Source organism: Salvelinus fontinalis, chromosome 22 (genome assembly GCF_029448725.1).
Source record: "Salvelinus fontinalis isolate EN_2023a chromosome 22, ASM2944872v1, whole genome shotgun sequence".
Lineage (NCBI taxonomy): Eukaryota > Metazoa > Chordata > Actinopteri > Salmoniformes > Salmonidae > Salvelinus > Salvelinus fontinalis.
This window is the reverse complement of record NC_074686.1, coordinates 23,608,910-23,625,998: the sequence shown is the minus strand read 5'-3', so window position 1 is coordinate 23,625,998 and position 17,089 is coordinate 23,608,910. Positions and strand designations below refer to the sequence as shown.

Sequence of the window (17,089 nt, the reverse complement as noted above, 5' to 3'; positions counted from 1 at the left end):
ATGGTATGTTAATGTAATGTCCCCACTGAAGCATACAGTCATCACAGAGGTTCAGAGGACCATTTATTCAACAGCAAAGAAACCTGTTCCAAGGCTGCTGGGTAACCCTGACCTTTGGTGGTTTGACGTTCTCTGTTGCTGAATTCCTCTGAAAAGAACATTGCATGTATTCACCCACAAACACACACATCACACTCTCTTTGTACTCATATTTTCTTCAAAGGATCACTGGAGAAGGGCACAGGTGTGTCGGCCTCTTTGAGTGATGCTACACTGGCTTTATACCGCGGCACTGACCCACTGAAAGCATAGGACAGCTACACATGTAAGTGTACATAATATATAGGACAAAAGCAAGGATAGATAAGTGTCTTTAGGACAAAAGCAAAGCAAATGCAAAGTGTCCATAAATACATAGATCTGTATACATACTGTAGGTTACATAGAGCAGCATGATACACACGGAGAGCAGATTTCCACAGAGCCAACATGAGACAAGTCATTTGTATTCTTTTGACAGCACAGGGTGCATCGGCTCTTGACTCATCATTCGAAGCTTTCTCTCTCTCCCAGTGTTAAAAGAGTTCTCAAAGCTGAGTATCCTTTGCTGAGATTCCCCCTCCTACACGTAGTGGAGTCCAAAGCCTCCAGTATAGATTTCAGTGATGAGAAGAGAAGTTGCTCTATGGGTTGTGAGGCTGAGAGCTGGAGATCAAAGAGAATCAAGCCTGATGATCTGTGTAACGTTTTAGATAGAGCTCAGGGCCTGCAGACCTGACTAGAATGCTCAAATCTGGTCAAAGGCAGTGTGTGTGTATTTTTTATTTTATTTAACTAGGCAAGTCAGTTAAGAACAAATTCTTATTTTCAATGACGGCCTAGGAACAAGGTTAACTGCCTTGTTCAGGGGCAGAATGACAGATTTTTACCATGTCAGCTCGGGGATTTGATCTAGCAACCTTTCGGTTACTGGCCAAACGCCCTGGCCACTAGGCTACCTGCCGCCCCACCTACCTGCCGTGTATGTGAGTGTGTGTGTGTGTGTGTGTGTGTGTGTGTGTGTTTGTGTGTGTGTGTGTGTGTGTGTGTGTGTGTGTGTGTGTGTGTGTGTGCGTGTGTGTGTGTGTGTGTGTGTGCGTGCGTGTGTGTGCTACAAGCTATAACCTGCAGAGGTGATGGAGTTTATCACAGGCAGTTTACAATGACAGATTTAGTAGTACAAAAGTCTACACCTCGAAAAAAGGGTTCCAACAGGGTTCTTCAGCTGTCGCCATAGGAAAACCCATTTTGGTTCCAGATAGAACTATTTTGGGTTCGATGTAGAACCCTTTATAAAGAGGGTTCTACATGGAACCCAAAATAGTTCTATCGTTTTGAGTTCTATCGAACTCAAAACGGTTCTACCTGGGGACAGCCGAAAAACAGGTTCTAGAAAGCACTTTTTACTGATTGGAAGGGGAAAGGGAGAACAGCTCGTTGAATTGCATTTTATTGTATAGGTCTGGCTACACAGCAATATTAGGAAAATATTGTACATTTAAACTAATGTATGGGGAAACCATAAACCTATTATTCAGGGTCAAGCTACTAAGGTAAAACCTCCTTTATCTACTTGGCTTTGATGAGCATCAAGTTAAACAGAGTGGCACTAAATATAAAATCTAACTTGGAAGTTGAGTGATTCAGGTCATATACTGTATAGAAGCGACTGAAGATTGTATAAATAATCTCTCTCTCTCTCTCCACAAATTGTTTGACATTTTGAAAACTCTGATGTTTTTTTCCCTCCTGATGTTCAAAGGCGATTCGTTCTGTCATTCCTAACGCGCTTGATCATCGCAGCAACCCTTCTTAGAAGAGAAAATATACATCAGCTTTACGAGTCACAGTCAAACAAATGACCGACCCCTTCATCAGCTAGAGACACACACAGTCTTCAGACGTCTGTCTGATATCAACCCAGCTGGAAACTAAACGCTGTCTCAGTCTCAGTTAGGGGGACGGACCTGCTTTGAACTAGCCACCCCGTTGACTGATCTGTCACCAATTTTAACTAACGAGTTCATGCAAAATCCTCGTCATTCTTGATTTGCGCTGTAGATAAATGGAGGGATACTGTGCTTTACAGACCCAAGTAATAGCATGGAATTTCTCAAACTCCCTAGTAGGAAGCCTGCACAGACAGTTCCTAGCCAGTCGTCACCAACAGCAGTATAATCTGATGAGATTGTGATAACCCTCAACCATGGTTTGTATCAGCATCATCTGTTAATCAGTTTGTAGCAAATATGTTTCAGCATCAAGGTCAATTCCAACAGATCAATGGATGTCAATGGAGACTACTGTGCCAGCTGATCTGGTCAGCAGTTAAATCATGCAGAGTTGGTTGGTGTTTCTTGAATATTGCAATTTACTGCTCAATCCAGAAGGAAGGGTTAGTTGTAATCAGCCATACAGCGGAAACTGTGACTGACCAGACCACTCCTGCTGAATGATATAACACCCTCATATTCAAACCCATCCGTTCTCGGAAAATGAGCCAGAATGATCCGGAATGTTACAAATCTTCCCCCGGCTTTCCAGACTAGAGGGACCAGGCCTAATTAACATTCCAGAGTTCTGCGAGCCGAACGGAGGACTCTGGCACTCTCCTTTTTCCTCTTTTCCCAAGAAACTGGAGCAATCCAGAGAACTAGAGAGAGGGTTTTGCTGATGGGATGTAGGTAGCAAGAGTATATCTGCTGCACAGGTTCTTATTTAATCAACGACAATGCTTGCTAATATTTGCGCAAACTTGTTTGTCTCAGGTTTTTGGGTTGGACCTTTCAAAATCAAGCTATTTCACTTGACAGCGTACAGATTGATGAGAACTAATTTAAGACTGGTCTGGTCTGTCTCAGTTGTGTCGGATGCTAAGCAGAGTCCTATTCAATAGGCACCAAACAGGAGAAATCAGACTGAAACACGGAAGAACCACCTGAACTTGTCAGATAAAAAACAAAAACAAATGTTTTCTGTTGCAAATGTGTTAAAGGCTTTCCATTGTGTTCCCTAATGAACGTAACCCTGGCCTTCTTCCACAGACTGACATGAACTTGCCATGTGACCATACAGGAAGTCCAACAGGAAGCAGCCGGGTGCGGGAACAGGAAGAAGCCAGAGAGTGAGAGTGAGAGTGCGAGAGAGAGAGAGAGAGAGAGAGAGAGAGAGAGAGAGAGAGAGAGAGAGAGAGAGAGAGAGCGAGAGAGAGAGAGCGAGAGAGAGAGAGAGAGAGAGAGAGAGAGAGAGAGAGAGAGAGCGCAAGAGAGAGGAGGGTGGGTGAGAGAGCTCACAGAATGGCTTGATGATACAGTGGCAATGTTCAGCCAGTTTTTTCCTCATTGACTGGCTGAATGAAGAGGAGATTTTCAGAAACACATTGAATGGATCTGGCTCCACATGCACAAGGCTGCTCATTTATCGCTGAAGAGGATTTTCTCTCTCTCTCCATCCCCCTCTTCTTTGGGGAGCGAGCCTAGAGGAGAGGGGGTACTGGGCTGGGTGCCAGACGTGGATGATGGTGGATGGGTACAAATGCTTGGCACGGGCTAGAAGAGGATGTACCAACAGCCTCAATGGCATCCACCTACTCCTGCAGTTCAGAGAGAGGTGAATCACCACTTATACTGCCACCAGTAAACTCTCAACACGCACAACAACCCACATACAGAACGCATACACATGTGCAGGCAACAGTACACACACACACATATGTACACGTCTCACACACACACACACACACACACACACACACACACACTGCAAACTGGGGAGAAAAAACACTGGTTTGACTGAAATATAATCCGCTGGAAATCAAAGGTAACTGTGAGAGTGATTGTCATTATAGTGAAAGACATGCAAGTGATACTCAACATCTCAAGTAACAGTAATTATTATGAAAACATTGAGTTCTAAGTTCTAAGGGTGAAGCAGGAAGAGGAGAGGAGTTTGAACTCTGAGCTTCACTTAGACCCGCCGTAATTAACGGTCTCCTAGGTGTCTACAGAAACAGTTATTCCACAAAGAGAGAAAAACACCTTTGGAGCGTGAGGAGCGAGTGGGATGAATGTGTTGTTAACGAGATTTATTCAGTTCGGTTCATTAAGGCTGGCCGCCTACATAATGGTTAATAAAGGAAGCATGTTGTTGTGTGTGTGTGTGTGTGTGTGTGTGTGTGTGTGTGTGTGTGTGTGTGTGTGTGTGTGTGTGTGTGTGTGTGTGTGTGTGTGTGTGTGTGTGTGTGTGTGTGTGTGTGTGTGTGTGTGTGTGTGTGTGTGTGTGTGTTTTGGGGAGGGGAAGTGATGGTGTTTGAACAAGGTCTGTAATTACCTCTAGAAAAAGAGAAATGGGGGAGTAGGAGAGAGAGAGGTTTGTGGTAGCAGTTTCTTGCAGTGGTCTTCAGTTTGCAAGTCTTCAAATTAAAGTACTGTATTGCACCACTGCTCTGAATGTCTCACCAACAGCAGTATCAGACTAGCCTAACTCTGAATCCAAATTTCCTCCACACCCAGAGAGGAGGATGACAGGAGGAAGGGATGAGGAAGAGAGGAGGGTGACCACTCTGAACAGGATTGCAAAGTTACATCTATATGCTGTATATAGGCCTATATATTCTCAAATACTCTGAGCATACGGTTTAGGCCAGAAAATCTGCCCTTTATACAACACACACACACACACAACACATGCACACACAAACACACAGACAAACTCACACTCACACATCCTCTGTGTGACAGGTATTACATGTAAATCCTTGGTGTTAATCAAACCACTGACGGATATAGGCTACTGTATGCATGACTCAGATAGCACACATTTTGCGTACTAATATAAATACAGTATATGACTCATGGTTACAAAACTAAATACTCACATACTATTGGTTGCTGCTGAGAGTAAACTTTGATTATAAAAAACATCCCGTTTCTCTCATCAAAACAGTTACACAACATGAAAAGTAAATCAAACTATTTTCTTTCTACTTTTCCTCCATTGATGGTTCTCTGCCTTCTATGCATGGCCTTAGGCGAGGGGGATTCAAATATGGATTTGTGGAGTCAGTTGTTCCAACATCAAGCAGCACAGTAGTATTTGCAACTGTTGTCCCATTAACTTGTAGCCTGGTTAAACCAGACTGAACGCTGTGCTCACAACAACGGTGAAATGTGACGAAATCAATGTGCATGCAAGGTGAATCAACTTTAAAGACGTTGAACAGGACAGACTGAAGAGAGAGAAACTTGTAGGAAAATAATTGCTATCTAGAACCTAAAAGGGTTATTCGACTTTCCCCATAGGAAAACCCTTAAATGAACCCTTTATGGTTCCAGGTAGAACTCTTTTGGTTCCACTTAGAACCCTTTTGGGTTCCATCTTGAACCCTTCCACAGAGGGTTCTACATGGAACCAAAAAGTTATCCTATGGGGACAGCCGAAGAACCCCTTTGGAATATTTTTTTCTAAGAGTGTACCCTTTTCAAACCACTGAGCCAAGCCAAGTAGAGCTGTACTGTGCTGGCTTGTATAGCTGAGCCAGAATCAAACAGTTTGGGTCAGCTCTATAGTGTGAAAAGGACCTGAGAGGACCTCATCCTCTCAAAAGATGCTTGTTGAACAGAACAGGACAGACTTGGTGAAGGCTGAGAGAGATGGGAGCGAAAGAAGGAATTGAGCGCTCTCTTGCTATAGTACCAGTGGCGTGCCCGTACCCATACCGCAGTTGCACGTGGCGGCGATGCCAAAGCATTAGGTAACAGAGGATTATTCAGATGAGCATGGGAAATGATTTGCATTGCTAATGAACACTGTATTTAAAGCAGAATAACATGCCCTTCAAATAACATCTGCTGAGTGGAGAAATCCCAGCACACCTCCTCTCCTCTCTCTCTCTCTCTCTCTCTGTCCTTCCCCCAACCCTCACTCTCACTCTCTTCTCTGTTAAAATAGTTATAAGGCAGGAGGAGGGGGAGTGTAGCTCAGTAGCGGAACATGAAAGAGCCAGTGGTGGATCCACGTCTAACATAACCATCACATTGAATTAACTCTGGTTTCTCTTCTCCCCTCAGATGCAGAGAAACGTGTCATAAGTGTTTAATAGATGGTTTTGTAAAGAGGTGAGAAACATGCTTCACATGTTTGATTAATTCATCCACATCGTTTGGTGTAGACTACACTCTGAACTGAAGAAGAGGGTTTGTGTCATCAATAAGCACTTGAAATAAAGTAGATTATAATAATTTAGAAGTCAACGCTGAAAGACCTCCAGGTCATGAGAGGATTCAGAGACCTTGAAAAAACTAAATTTCACAGCAATGGCTATGGTAATAATGATGTACTTACACTGATAATTACTATGTAATTACAGTATAATAACTATGTAATTGAAACAGTCAACAAGCTGATACAAACACACATCTGAGAAAAACGTGGAGAAAAAAAAACAAGGCCGGAAGGTGTATTATTTGTGTTTAACACACTCTTATAGTTCAATTTCCATAAATTGGCAACACTCATGCACCAACGAGCCAAGCAAACACATTTGCATTGATGTCTGAGTGATTAATCAGAAATTCTAATCAAACACTTCATGAGAGCCATGAACTCAACTTGCGCAACATTTCTAAAGGCTTTGCAATTGCGTGAGAAAACAGAGTGATGGCCTCTATTAAAAATAGGAGGATCCCATCAGCTTTCTATGCTAGGCCTTCTATATTTATTTCTCAACTTTCCTAATATTAAACACATTGCTTCTCTTTACAACAGGAGTATAGCCTACCTGGCTGGCATGAAAATGATCCATAGGAAAAGCATCCTCCATTCGCTATTTAAGTGCATAGATGACATGTATTTTTTCCCCTGCACCTGTTTCGAGACAGGTACATGGATAAGGGTCCATTCTAAATCAAAACAAATGTCACACATATATTATTTAGTATATGTAAAGACAAGATTAAATCAAGAATAGTCTGATGGGTGACAATATTTGCCTATCACTTGTGAATTATATATTAGGACTTGTAAATGATGCCCAGGATTAGTCAAGAAACAATGCATTTTTGTTGCAACTTTTTCTATTCATATTCGCACACCTCATATATCCTAGCCCATAGCCCTATATGTTTTGATCAGGTTTGTATCACAACTAAAGTGGCCAAATAACATTAATCCGCTTTACAATGGGTGTAGAGCCTAACTGGCAAACATAAGCAGCGTGTGAGTTTCAAGTTTGGGAAGATCATTTTCACCATAATAATGCACTTTGCGCTTATAGCCTAATGCCGTGTGGGCATTGCTGCTCTTATAATGTGAAGAAATAGCCTATTAGTTTATCAACATTTTAAGCTTCTGATCTGTTGCTTCAACCTCATTACGTAAAAACGTTATTTTGATGCTAGTGGTTCTATTCATGTGGGATCTATCGCATCCCACAACTGTCCCAGACTATGTTTGGAATATTTATTTATTTCACAGAATAGAATAGGCTACCTTTTGTACTATGGGAGAAAGTAGATTGACACAGAATAGCCGCATGTGTGTGCACTCCCTCAAATCGTTTAGAGAAAATATCCTTTCTATTTTATTCAGCTTTGTTCAACTGTATTCTTCATACTATAAAATAATGTCACGGAATTCTAAGAAAATCTTGTCTGCTAAATGAACTAGTGTCGCCCACAGCCATATGGCATGGCCTGATCAGGGCCTAACATAAGGACAACTCAGGGTATGCTATTCTGTTCTTCTGAAATAGGCTACATTTTCTTCATGTTTCTCTAGACTTGTATAAAATAAATAATGGATTTATTGTGAAGGTGTAGGCTATATTACATGGATTTATTAGACTGCATCAGTGGCTTGTAGGAAATGCTAAATGTGTTTATGTTAATTAACGGTCAATTACCGTGAGACCGGCAGTTATTTGCTTGACAATCACAGAATGAACACAACTTTGTGACCGCCACAGCCCTAACCCTGATGCAATTTTTACATAAGGTTCACTCACTGACAACGTTAAAGAAAGAAATCAGTATGCCAGCTCAGTTCCGCATTCCACTGAACAAGATATCTACCATTCATTATTGATGCTGTGTGAGATGGGGGGGGGGGGGGGTAGGGAGGAGAGGAGGGGAGGGGAGTTTTCCCCTCAAGGCACAGGAGGATTCCCAGAGCTGGGACTGGCATCAAAGCCTTCGCTCTAATCTGCTCTCCTCTCTTTCTCATCGTCTCTCCTCTCTCTTTCTCTCTCTCTCCCTCTCTCTCCATCTCTCTCTTGCTCTCTCTCTCTGCTCACTCACTGACTGACTATCCATATTACATGATTCATCTTACTCAGTTTTCCTTTCTCGTTACGATTTTAATTATAGTGTTATTTTGCTGTCTGTTGCAGTATCGTTGGTATTTGTAAAATTTGTAATTAAGGTGATGAATTAGCATATGTACAATCAAATATATCTTGGGAGTGTAAAATCTATAGCTGTTCCATATATGTTCAGTTGAACCATATTTAACGATGCTTCTCCTCGTGATTTTAATACATTACATTATACAGTAGGTGGCAAGGGATTAATTTAGGAAACTAGGATACAGAACAAGATAACAAAAAATTGCTTTTGTCTATTCCTTTCATTCTGCTGGCAGAAATAGGTTCGGAGATGAAGCCATCACAGATCTAAATTCAAACCTTTTGATGTTTGACATCTCATTGTCTAACATCTCCCCAGCTCTCCTCTCCTATTCTATCCTCTCCCCTCCCCCCTCTCCTCTCCCCTCTATTCTCTCTCTCCTCCTCTTTTCTCCGCCCCCTCCTATCCTCCCCTCCCCCTCATCTCCTCCCCCCTCATCTCCCCCCTCTTCTCCCCCTTCCCTCCTCTCCCCTCGGTTCAAATCCCACGGCTGACAGTAAAAATCTGTTACATTAACATGTTACTCTCACATCTCTGGGAGGAAAACTTTCAAAAGACTGAATACTCACAAATTCGCCGGCCCAGGCGGCATCCCTGGCCAACCTCAGAGTGTGTGCTGACCAGCTAGCAAGAGTCTTCTCTGACATCTTCAACCGGTCCCTGTCCCAGGTTGTAGTCCCCACATGCTTCAAGGAGACCACCATCGCCCCACATGCCCAAATGACTATCACCACGTTGCACTCAACTCGATGAAGCGCTTTGAGAGGCTGGTCATGGCTCACATTAAGGCCAGCATGCCAGGCACGCTGGAGCCACTCCAATTGACCTACCACTCCAACAGATCCATGGAAGATGCCATTTCCATCGCTATTCACATGGCAGTAACACATTTGGACAAAAGGAAAACCTACAGTGCATTTGGAAAGTATTCAGACCCATTGACTTTTTCAACATTTTATTACGTTACAGCCTTATTCTAAAATTGATTAAATAGTTTTTTCCCCTCATCAATCTACACACAATCTACACACAATAAATACCCCATTTACATGAGTATTCAGACCCTTTACTCAGTACTTTGTTGAAGCACCTTTGGCAGCGATTACAGCCTTGAGTCTTCTTGGGTATGACGCTACAAGCTTGGCACACCTGTATATGGGGAGTTTCTCCCATTCTTCTCTACAGATCCTCTCAAACGCTGTCAGGTTGGATGGGGAGCATCGATCCATAGCTATTTTCAGATGTTTGATTGGGTTCAAGTCCGAGCTCTGGCTGGGCCACTCAAGGACATTCAGAGACTTGTCCCGAAGCCATTCCTGCATTGCCTCTCTGTACTTTTCTCTGTACATCTTTGCCTCGATCCTGACTAGACTCCCAGTCCCTGCTGCTGAAAAACACCCCCACAGCATAATGCTGCCACCACCATGCTTCACCGTAGGGATGGTGCCAGGATTCCTCCAGACATGACGCTTGGCATTCAGGCCAAAGAGTTCCATCTTGGTTTCATCAGACCAGAGAATCTTGTTCCTCATGGTCTCAGAGTCTTTAGGTGCCATTTGGCAAACACCAAGCGGGCTGTCATGTGCCTTTTACTGAGGAGTGGCTTCCGTCTGGCCACGCTACCATAAAGGCCTGATTGGTGGAGTGCTGCAGAGATGGTTGTCCTTCTGGAAGGTTCCCCCATCTCCACAGAGGAACTCTGGAGCTCTGTCAAAGTGACCATCGGGTTCTTGGTTACCTCCCTGACCAAGGTCCTTCTCCCCCCAATTGCTCAGTTTGGCCGGGCGGCCAGCTCTAGGAAGACTCTTGGTGGTTCCAAACGTCTTCCATTTAAGAATGATGAGGCCACTGTGTTCTTGTGTTCTTGGGGACCTTCAATGCTGCAGATATTTTTTGGTACCCTTCCCCAGATCTGTGCCTCGACACAATCCTGTCTCTGAGCTCAACGGACCATTCCTGCGACCTCATGGCTTGGTTTTTGCTCTGACATGCACTGTCAACTGTGGGACCTGATATAGACAGGTGTGTGCCTTTCCAAATCATGTCCAATCAATAGAATTTACCACAGGTGGACTGCAATCGAGATGTAAAAACATCTCAGGGATGATCAATGGAAACCGGATGCACCTGAGCTCAATTTTGAGTCTCATAGCAAGGGTCTTAATACCTATGTAAATAAGGTATTTCTGTTTTGTTTTTTTATAAATTTGCAAACATTTCTAAAAACCTGTTTTTGCTTTGTCATTATGGGGTATTGTGTGTTTGTTTTTTTTAAATCCATTTTAGAATAAGGCTATAACGTCAGCCTACAGGGAGGAGGTAAGTTAACTGGCATTGTGGTGCCAGGACAACAACCTTTTCCCTCAACATCAGCAAAACAAAGGAGTTGATTGTTGACTTAAGGAAGCAGAGGAGGGAACATGCCCCGATCCATATCAACGGGACTGCAGTAGACAGAGTCAGCAGTTTTAAGTTTCTTGCTGTCCACATCACAAGGACTTGACATGGACCAACAACACCACCACACTTGTTAAGAGGGCGCAAAAGTGTCTCTACATCCTAAGGCGGACATCCTAAGGTGGCTGAAGAAATTTGGCATGCCACCCCGGGTCCTCCCCAAATAGTACCGCTGCACCATCGAGAGTGTCCTGACCGTTTGCATCACTGCCTGGTATGGGAATTGCTCCATCCACAACCGCAAAGCCCGTCAGCGCGTGGTGAAGACGGCCCAGTACATCACTGGGACCGTGCTGCCACCCATCAAGGACATCTACTTGAAACGATGCCTGAGGAAGGCCCGCAGCATCATCAAGGACCCCGCACACCCCAGCCACGGGCTGTTCACTCACTTACCACTGGGCAGACGGAGCATGAGGTCTGATACCAACAGGTTCAGAGACAGTTTCTAACTACAAGCCATCAGACATCTGAACACTTGAATTGGACTGAACACCTGTTCTAATTCTCCGCACCTTAGCACACACACGCACGCGCACACGCGCACGCACGCACGCACGCACGCACACACACACACACATACACACACACACACACACACACACACACACACATTCATGCTACACACTCATCACAACTGCTGCTACCAGACTCTTATTATTAATGCTAAATACTGCACAATTTAAAAACTTGCCCCCCAATCCCACTTCCCCTAAATATTGGACTATAAATTGTGCTTTCGAGTATTATACTTATGCCATTTACTTTATGATCGTGGGCAGGGTTGGGGAGTAACGGATTACATGTAATCCGTTACATGTAAGGGATTACAAAAAGCGCTAACTGTAATCCGTTACATAACAGCTAAAATATTGTAATCAGATTACAGGTACTATTGAAAAACTAGATGATTACTTCGAGGATTACTTTTATATCCATAAAAAAATATTTGACACTTCTGTTTTCTCAATGACATTCAAACCAGTACTGAAAAAAGGCACAAGTTTAAGTTTGTTCCACCTGATTGAGACTGATGGATCGCGGGAAAAGAGCAGGAATAGGCTTTTGTAGGCTACAGTCCAAGCTGTGTCTTCCAATGGTGCGACTGCTGTCGGCATCTAAAAATGATCCAACTTGAATAAACGCTTGGAGGTAAGGATGACAGCAGTGATGTAGTCTACGGCGATACGGACATGATTTATTATTGATATCTAAATAGTGCATTGATGTGAATCACACTGCTGCTCTCTCATTTAGCTATTTGCCCCTTATGGATTGTGGTTGTGTGGATGGCTGTTCACAAATCTAAATGTGTATTTCAATCCAATAATGGTTGAATTCAAGAAGTTTAAACTGCCTATGAATCATTGTTTTTGAAACAAGTTGGACAGCCAGTGAAAATTGCGCTCTTGCAACAGCTGCACAGTGTGAATCTAAGCCGCCTATGGAATACAAGTGGGCCTTTTTTTCTTTAGTAGTGCTCAAAGCATGCCATTCCATGAGCGCAGAATTTATTTTTCTACACGAATCAATGAGCCCAATCAGTCCTCCATGACAACAAAATCATAAACAGAGTATGGCTGGCTAATAAATCCTTCGTTTTGGGGTCATGCTCAGGTAAAATAAACATTTAGGCTAATCTATACTTCCATATTTCCAAGTCCTATTCTTGAACATCAAGCGATATAACATTTATTGGAATGACTGGAATTCTGATAGACTTTGGTTTTAAATGTAAAGATATAATTTAATCTTGTTATTATATGTAGTTGAAAGCGATGGGTTAGAAGAAGCCAACATATCCAACCCATGAAGTAAAATGTAATATCCATATATGGCCAGCTATGTAAACTTTTCCATTGATTTATCCTGCAGTAGATGTTGTTCAATTGGTAACATACATTTCTGTCTTCTTCTAATGCCTCTTAAGGGGAAAGTAATCAACTGAATGTAATCAGATTACGTTACTGAGTTTGGGCGATCCAAAAGTTACGTTACTGATTACAATTTTGGACAGGTAACTAGTAACTGTAACGGATTACATTTAGAAAGTAACCTATCCAACCCTGTTCGTGGGTGAACAACAGATCCACCGTCCAACAAAATAAGGTAAAATGAACATAAGGTCAAATACAAACACATATTACAGATAAGGACACAAACAGTTGGTGTTCGTGCATTGACAATCCTGGGTGTAGTGTGTGAGAGACGAGACATAAATTCCTTATGAGGTCTAAGTCACGTGCATATGTATAAAGGTTAACATAAAGAGACAACAGAGGAGAGGCAACACATAAGCTGCAGAACAAAACAAAAGTGTCAGAAAGTGTCAGGGGAGAGAAAGAGAGACAGAGACCGAGAGACAAAAAGAGAGAGAGAGAGGGGGGAGAGAGAGAAAGAGAGACAGAGACAAAAAGAGAGAGAGAGAGGAGAGAGAAAGAGAAACCAAGACCGAGAGAGAGAGCAGCAGAGTAACAAATGAAAGGTGCCTTTGACAAAGTGTCATGAAGAAAAACATGAACTTTTGATGGATCAGTTTTTATCCCTGAGAGCACTTTGCCACCTACTGACTGCTCCTGGTTATCACATGACAAAATGCGTATTGTAGTAGATTATAACCAATATATAACTCTCTTATTATTTGTATCTTTGAGATACATTGAGGATATGGAGTGAATACAAAAATGAAGAATCTATACATGTCACATTTCTCTTCCCGTAATTTTTTTTTATATAGTCATGTCTGAAAAATGCACCCTACCTCTAATATAAAAAATGCAGTGTGAATATATTTGAATAATGTAAATAATAAATAATGAAGAGGAATGTAAATATTACAGAGCTTTGATTTAGGTACAAGGCTACACATAAAAGTAATGAATAAAAAAAACAAGCCATCATTGAACTGCTAATAAAATGAACAACATTATTCATGTTAGGGAGGACTCCAGTCTTTTTAATCTCCAAGGTTTACTCCTGTGATATATTTCTTCATCTCATTAATATTGCATGGCTCAAGTCTTAATCATTATCACAGATAAACAATATATCTTCATTACCAACCTGCCAAGGTTTGCAATCTGCTTGGCTCACAGAACTAAGTTGGATGATACCACACAAGAATTCTAATAAGAATTCCACCATGGAGCTCCTTGAATGGAATTTCACATCATTCTTTGAGCCCAAAGTTTTGAACTTTAATTCTGTTGTACTCCACAGAATACAATACTCTGAGAACACTGCAGTTGAGAAAGATATCCTAACATTTTAGCGTGTTAATTAAAATATTCCTAAATCAATCAGAGCATTAACATATTGCAGAGTGTGGTCAGTGCCACTTCAGTAAGAGAAACATCAAAGGGTTTCAGCAGCAGGCATGAAAGGCATTGGAAATGAGCTTTGAAAAGGAGAGCAGCTAGCGCCAAGCCATGCCTAGCCTGCAGGAGGAAGAGAGGAAGAGAGTAGAGGGAGAGAGGGAAGAGACTGCCTGGCTGTCTGATACAGGTACAGTAATGCTGCTACCTCAAATGAAGTTTTTACCCGGCAGGCAGGCAGGCAGGCAGGCAGGCAGGCAGGGGGATGAGAAATGAGGGGGAAATGAGAGAAAGAAAGAGAGAGAAGTGAAAGAAAGAGAGAGGGAGAGTGAGAGAGACAGGGAGAGCAACAGAGACTGAGAAAAAGAGGGAGAGGTGGGGGGGGGGTGGGAGAGACAGGGAGAGCAACAGAGACCCTCGAAAAAGAGGCATAGAGGGGGGTTGAGAGAGAGACAGGGAGAGCAACAGAGACTGAGAAAAAGAGGGAGAGAGGGGGGGTGAGATGGAGAGAGAGTGAGGGTGAGAGAAAGAAAGAGGGAGGGGGGGTGAGAGGGAGAGATGCTTGTTGCAAAGGTGCCTTTACATCTCTCTGAATTGTGTCAGGTCAGAGATCTCACATGTTCTGTTTTGATAATGCCGCACATGGGTTCTATGTCTGTGTTTCTAACACGGTTGCATCCTTTATACAGGCAGTTACACTTTGATGATAAGCACCTAGAAGAGTACCTCAAAAATGATATATTTTTTCATCTTTCTGACATCCATTTATTAATGTCGTATTATATAACATGGATGCAGTTTGAGGCAGGGTTTCTGTACAGCACTTTGTGACATCAGCTGATGTAAGAAAGGCTTTATAAATACATTTGATTGATTGATTAACATCTAACAAGCTCCTCAGATCAAATAGAGATGGAACATTTGCAATAGAGATTTCCAAAGCTCAGGAATCATGTAAAAAGGGAAGGCAGTGAAGCTGTCAGCCAGACATTCAATGTTATTACATGGTATTACTATATCATTACTCTTTCATTTATGACTGTAACTATACAGTTGGCCACTGCTGAGGAACTGGAAGAGACTTTGTGTCTTATCATCATCATCATCATCAACAAAACAAACTGTATCATAACAAAAATGTCCATACTGCAGACAACACTAAGCAACTGCATGTGATGTCAACAACAAGAACAACAGAAATGTCAGACTAGCCTACTTGGACTCAAACCAGGCATAGGCTATTCGCCTATTCCAGACGCAGCAACTATCGAAGTCAGATATCATCAGGTATATCAAAGAAAGCCTCCCAAGAGCATACAGTGACCTACTTCAGTCTACAGTTTCCTACAACGGGTGTGGACGGACACGACAGGCTGAGCACCCACCTTCACACTTCTCCACGACGGGCATATTTAGACATCATCTTCACAGCTGACACGCTGTTAAACAGTATGACCTCAGTAAATAACTTCAGAGAATTGTTTAATTCACCTTCTAAAGACACTTTGCTGGGGGGGGGGGGGGGGGGGGGGGTAAGTCCACAAAGGCTATTTATGGTAGAAACATAGTAGTCTATAGAACGTTGACCACAGGCTAAAGGCACATTTGACATCGTTTTAAATAACTTACCGGCAGCCCTCCGCCACAGCTGTCATCCTAGTATCATTTATTCTCCGGGTAATAGGCTGTTTTTGTCAGTTGGCGCGTTGTTCACCTCCGGTCTCACCTTTGCCTGAAAGCAAGACCCTTCCTACGGTTCAGCCACAGTCTAGAGCACGAGGTAACTGGTGCTTATGATTTCTGGCGCGAGCACCGACCTATCGACGGTTTGCTGATGTTGAGCGCGAGACAGCAGTTCCTGCGAGTCAGGGGCAGGTGCACAAGGTTGTCTGGAGTCAGTCTGTACGTGGTAGACAGGAAACTCCAGTTTAATGATTCAAGCGGTTGTTCAGTTGACACGGTTAAGACATAAATATTTAGGGGCGCGGGCGTTTATATAGATGACTGTAAATCGCACGCTCATCGCCTTTCCCTGATGCCTTGCATCAGCAGCCAGACACAGCGTACAACGGTTGCTCGGCTCTTACGAACTGTTTATTCAATCCGCGGCAAGTCAAAGGCTGTAAAAGTATGTAACGCATCAATTCAAAAATAGGTTAGGCTGTTGACAATAACTGCTTAAACACTTTTACGCGCAGGGTTATCCAACACCGACCTCTGTGGACACCCATGGACCAAAGGATACACGGAGGAATACGTCTGAAAACCTGTACTTCCTACGTTTTTGTCAGAAAACTTTGCAAAGGAACGGTTAAACTTCATACTGTGTATGAAATGGCAGTTAGCTTACATAGAAAAAAGTGCTATCTAGAACGTAAAAGGGTTCTACCTGGAACCAAAAATAGTTATCCTAAGGGGAAAGCCAAATAACCCTTTTAGAACCCTTTTTTCTAAGTGTACCTCAGAAATGTTCTAAATAAATCTGCTTTCATTCTTTTATATATAGTATAGTATAGCCATCACAAGTCAAATGAGAAAATCACATTATCCAACTTTTTTAGAATCAGAAAAGCCATTCATCTTTCTGCCAAGATGGCCATTTTGAGATGCCCAGACTGATTTCATGCCTCAGTAACTTTGCCCATCCATGTCTAACCAGCATAAGTTATTGACTCAATTACAGAACCAAGACACTTCTTCCTGGCAACAAGCCATTGTCCCAAAGAGAATTAGACAGTATAGTGTACTCAACAACTGCAGGGCAGGGCAGAAAGTAATATATTATTCTCAGTTTGGGTTAACCCTGCAGCAGAGGGGGGTAACCTGGGAATCCTACTTAGTAACAGCATCACACGCCCCCCAAAGAAGCTTATGGCG

General features: G+C 42.7%; 1 protein-coding gene across 1 annotated transcript in view; it reads right to left on the bottom strand.

The window, feature by feature from the left end:
- LOC129820063 (retinoic acid receptor beta-like) overlaps positions 1 to 16,450 on the bottom strand; it is a 240,993-nt gene extending 224,543 nt beyond the window's left edge. The window contains exon 1 of the mRNA XM_055876892.1: positions 15,842 to 16,450. The gene's annotated coding sequence lies outside the window, so the exon portion shown is untranslated. The remainder of the gene's footprint in view (positions 1 to 15,841) is intronic.
- Between the last annotated feature and the right edge of the window lie 639 nt (positions 16,451 to 17,089).